At 38.9% G+C, this 5535-nt stretch overlaps 1 pseudogene; it reads left to right on the forward strand.

Moving 5' to 3' along the window:
- Positions 1-282: 282 nt before the first annotated feature.
- Positions 283-772, forward strand: LOC132424168 (small ribosomal subunit protein eS10-like; annotated as a pseudogene).
- The last annotated feature ends 4763 nt before the right edge of the window (positions 773-5535 follow it).

Below are 5535 nucleotides of genomic sequence, written 5' to 3' on the forward strand. Positions count from 1 at the left end.
TCTATACCATAACTACAAGACAGAGATTCCACAAACTTTAATTTACATGTAAGAGGCAAATTAAACATATGATATCAGCAAAGCTGGCTCCAGAGCTCACTCCAGAGCTCTAACTGGAAAGTCAGGTGAAGACTGCAGGGAAGAAGGATGGGTTCAGGGGAATCCTAGCAGTGGAAGAACATGAATAAAATTCACCACTTCAAAAAGAGAGGGTCTCATCTTGAGTAGAGGAATGCTAAGAATCCTTCTTCAGCTCCAGCCCTGGATGCAGCAGCCATCGTGATGTTGATGCCCAAGAAGGACCTGCTTGTCATTTATGAACTCCTTTTAATGGAGGGGGTGATGGTGGCCAAAAAGAATGCCCACATGCCTAAACACCCTGAGCTGGCAGACAAGAATGTTCCCAGTCTTCACGTCATGAAGGCCATACTGTCTTACATCACCAGGCTACAGGAAGGAAGAGTTTGCCTGGAGACATTTCTACTGGTACCTTACCAGCAAGGGTATCCAGTATTTCTGTGATTGCCTCCATCTGCCCCCTGAGACGGGCCTGCCATCCTGCACTGCAGCCGTCCTGAGACTGGCCACAGCCCAAAGTTCTGGAGGGAGAACAACCTGCAAGACTCACACAGGGGGAAGCTGACAGAAAAGCCTACAGACCAAGCATTGTGCTTTCTGGTGCCAAAAGGAGAGCTAAGGCCAGGTTGGGTCAGCAACTGAATTCCAATTTAAAGGTGTGTTTGGCTGTGGATGTGGTCGGCCACCTCAGTAAATCTGGAAGAGATTGTTTAGTGTTGAATAAACCTGTAGGAAGGAAGGAAGGAAGGGAGTGAGGGCAGGAGGGAGACTGAGATTAGGTCTGCCACCTGGCAGGCCAGAGCACTGGCCACTGAGGAATATAGGAGAGGCTCAAAAATGCACAGAACCAAAAACAACAGTCTTGGAAAGCCTCCACTCCTAGGAAGAGGAAGGCTGCTTAGAAGGGGGAAGCATTACTTGGAGACTGGGAAATGGTGGAAAGTAGAAGTCCTACAGAAACAAAAGAAAATTGCAGAATCAGAAGACACACTAATCTCTCCCTCAGAAAAGCACAATCTATTAAAGAAATTTCACTACACTTATCAATAAAAGAAGGCATTCCTGAACTAAGAATCTTAGTAAACCACCCAAGTCCTTTACCTCTCCCCACAAAGAAAACCTGTTATTAGCAGGCCGGGAAAATTCAACACACTTTTAAATAAACAAATGACAGGCAGCATCTATACCAAGCCACTATGAGAAGAAAACAATAAGTGAGAGTCTAATATGTTCAGCTGATGAATTTATTCCCCTCCAAAACAACGAAGAAATAGATGAAAATCATGACACAATATCCAACACAAATTAAATATTATTAAATAGACATTTGAAGATATAAAACACCAAAATTCAAATGTTCTGGACAGAAATGGACAAAAACCAAGATGTGAAAGGAGTTAATCAAACTCAGGAAAGAGATAGAAGAAAAAGTCAAATAGAAATATATACAGAGGAGCAAGAAGAACTACAATACTGCAGCCTGTGGAACTAAAACCACATTCACAGGAAGATAGACGAGATGAAAAGGCAGAGGGCTATGTACCAGATGAAGGAACAAGATAAAACCCCAGAAAAACAACTAAATGAAGTGGAGATAGGCAACCTTCCAGAAAAAGAATTCAGAATAATGATAGTGAAGATGATACAGGACCTCGGAAAAAGAATGGAGGCAAAGATCAAGAGGTTGCAAGAAATGTTTAACAAAGACCTAGAAGAATTAAAGAACAAACAAACAGAGATGAACAATACAATAACTGAAATGAAAAATACACTAGAAGGAATAAATAGCTGAATAACTGAGGCAGAAGAATGGATAATGACCTGGAAGACAGAATGGTGGAATTCACTGCTGCAGAACAGAATAAAGAAAAGAGAATGAAAAGAAATAAAGACAGGGCTTCCCTGGTGGTGCAGTGGTTGAGAGTCCGCCTGCCACTGCAGGGGACACGGGTTCATGCCCCGGTCCGGGAAGATCCCACGTGCCGTCGAGTGGCTGGGCCCATGAGCCATGGCCGCTGAGCCTGCGCATCTGGAGCCTGTGCTCCACAACGGGAAACGCCACAACAGTGAGAGGCCCGCGTATCACAAAAAAAAAAAAAAAAAAAAAAAGAAAGAAAGACTAAGACATCTCTGGGACAACATTAAACACAACAACATTCACATTATAGGGGTCCCAGAAGGAGAAGAGAGAGAGAAAGGACCCGAGAAAATATTTGAAGACATTATAGTCAAAAACTTCCCTAGCATTGGAAAGGAAACAGCCACCCAAGTCCAGGAAGTGCAGAGAGTCCCATACAGGATAAACCCAAGGAGAAACATGCCGAGACACATAGTAATCAAATTTGCCAAAATTAAAGACAAAGAAAAATTATCGAAAGCAGCAAGGGAAAAACGACAAATAACAAACAAGGGAACTCCCATAAGGTTAACAGCTGATTTCTCAGCAGAAACTCTACAAGCCAGAAGGGAGTGGCATGATATACTTAAAGTGATGAAAGGGAAGAACCTACAAACAAGATTACTCCACCCAGCAAGGATCTCATTCAGATTCGATGGAGAAATCAAAAGCTTTACAGACAAGCAAAAGCTAAGAGAATTCAGCACCACCAAACCAGCTCTACAACAAATGCTAAAGGAACTTCTCTACGTGGGAAACACAAGAGAACAAAAGGACCTACAAAAACAAACCTAAAACAATTAAAATGATAATAGCAGCATACATATTGATAATTACCTTAAATGTGAATGGATTAAATGCTCCAATCAAGAGACACAGGCTCGCTGAATGGATACAAAAACAAGATCCATATATATACTATCTACAAGAGACCCACTTCAGACCTAGGGACACATACAGACTGAAAGTGAGGGGATGGAAAAAAATATTCCATGCAAATGGAAATCCAAAGAAAACTGGAGTAGCAATTCTCATATCAGATAAAATAGACTTTAAAATAAAGAATGTTACAAGAGACAAGGAAGGACACTACACAATGATGAAGGGATCAATCCAAGAAGAAGATATAACAATTATAATTATATATGCACCCAAAATAGGAGAACCTCAATACCTAAGGCAACTGCTAACAGCTATAAAAAAGGAAATCAAGAGTAACACAATAACAGTGGGGGACTTTAACACCTAACTGACACCAATGGACAGCTCATCCAAACAGAAAATTAGTGAGGAAACACAAGCTTCAAATGACACAATAGACCAGACAAATTTAATTGATATCTATAGGACATTCCATCCAAAAAGAGCAGATTACACTTTCTTCTCAGTGCGCATGGAACATTCTCCAGGAAAGATCACACCTTGGGTCACAAATCAAGCCTCAAAATATTTAAGAATATTGAAATCATATCAAGCATCTTTTCTGACCATAACGCTGTGAGATTAGAAATCAATTAAAGGGAAAAAAATGTAAAAAGTACAAACACATGGAGGCGAAAAACTGCATTACTAAATAACCAAGAGATCACTGAAGAAATCAAAGAGGAAATCAAAAAATACCTAGAGACAAATGACAATGAAAACACGATGATCCAAAACCTATGGGATGCAGCAAAAACCGTTTTAAGGGGAAGTTTGTAGCAATACAATCCTACCTCAAGAAACAACAAACATCTCAAATAAACAATCTAATCTTACACCTAGAGGAACTAGAGAAAGAAGAACAAACAAAACCCAAAGTTAGTAGAAGGAAAGAAATCATAAAGATCAGAGCAGAAATAAATGAAATAGAAACAAAGAAAACAATAGCAAAGATCAATAAAACTAAAAGCTGGTTCTTTGAGAAATAAACAAAATTGATAAACCATTAGTCAGACTCATCAAGAAAAAGAGGGAGAGGACTCAAATCAATAAAATTAGAAATGAAAAAGGAGAAGTTACAACAGACACCGCAGAAATACAAAGCATCCTAAGAGACTACTACAAGCAGCTCTATGCCAATAAAATGGACAACCTGGAAGAAATGGACAAATTCTTAGAAAGGTATAGCCTCCCAAGACTGAACCAGGAAGAAATAGATAATATGAACAGACCAATCACAAGTAATGAAATTGAAACTGTGATTAAAAATCTTCCAACAAACTAAAGTCCAGGACCAGATGGATTCACAGGCAACTTCTGTCAAACATTTAGAGAAGAGCTAACACCCGTCCTTCTCAAATTCTTCCAAAAAATGGCAGAGGAAGGAACACTCCCAAACTCATTCTATGAGGCCACCATCACCCTGATACCAAAACCAGATAAAGATACTACAAAAAAAGAAAATTACAGACCAACATCACTGATGAATATAGATGCAAAATCCTCAACAAAATACTAGCAAACAGAATCCAACAGCACATTAAAAGGATCATACACCATGATCAAGTGGAATTTACCCCAGGAATGCAAGGATTCTTCAATATGCACAAATCAATCAATGTGATACATCATATTAACAAATTGAAGAATAAAAACCATATGATCATCTCAACAGATGCAGAAAAAGCTTTTGACAAAATTCAACACCTATTTATGATAAAAACTCTCCAGAAAGTGGGCATAGAGGGAAACTACCTCAACATAATAAAGGCCATATGTGACAAACCCACAGCAAACATCATTCTCAAGGGTGAAAAACTGAATGCATTTTCTCTAAGATCAGGAACAAGACAAGGATGTCCATTCTCACCACTATTATGCAACAGAGTTTTGGAAGTCCTAGCCACGGCAATCAGAGAAGAAAAAGAAATACGAGGAATACAAATTGGAAAAGAAGAAGTAAAATTATCACTGTTTGCAGATGACATGACACTATATATAGAAAATCCTAAAGATGCTACCAGAAAACTACTGGTAGTAGTTTTCTACTACCAGTAGAAAACTACCAAATCAATGAATTTGGTAAAGTTGCAGGATACAAAATTAATGCACAGAAATCTCCTGCATTCCTATACACTAATGATGAAAAATCTGAACAAGAAATTAAGGAAACACTCCCATTTACCACTGCAACAAAAAGAATAAAATACCTAGGAATAAACCTACCTCGGGAGACAAAAGACCTGTATGCAGAAAACTATAAGACACTGATGAAAGAAATCAAAGATGACACAAACAGATGGAGAGATATACCATGTTCTTGGATTGGAAGAATCAATATTGTGAAAATGACTCTACTGCCCAAAGCAATCTACAGATTCAATGCAATCCCTATCAAATTACCAATGGCATTTTTTTTAAAGAACTAGAACAAAAAATCTTAAAATTTATTTGGAGACACAAAAGACCCCAAATAGCCAAAGCAGTCTTGAGGGAGAAAACGGAGCTGGAGGAATCAGACTCCCTGACTTCAGATTATACTACAAAGACACAGTAATCAAGACAATATGGTACTGGCACAAAAACAGAAATATAGATCAATCGAACAGGATAGAAAGCCGAGAGATAAACCCACACAC

This window comes from Delphinus delphis, chromosome 4, assembly GCF_949987515.2.
Source record: "Delphinus delphis chromosome 4, mDelDel1.2, whole genome shotgun sequence".
NCBI classification, from domain to species: Eukaryota; Metazoa; Chordata; class Mammalia; order Artiodactyla; family Delphinidae; genus Delphinus; species Delphinus delphis.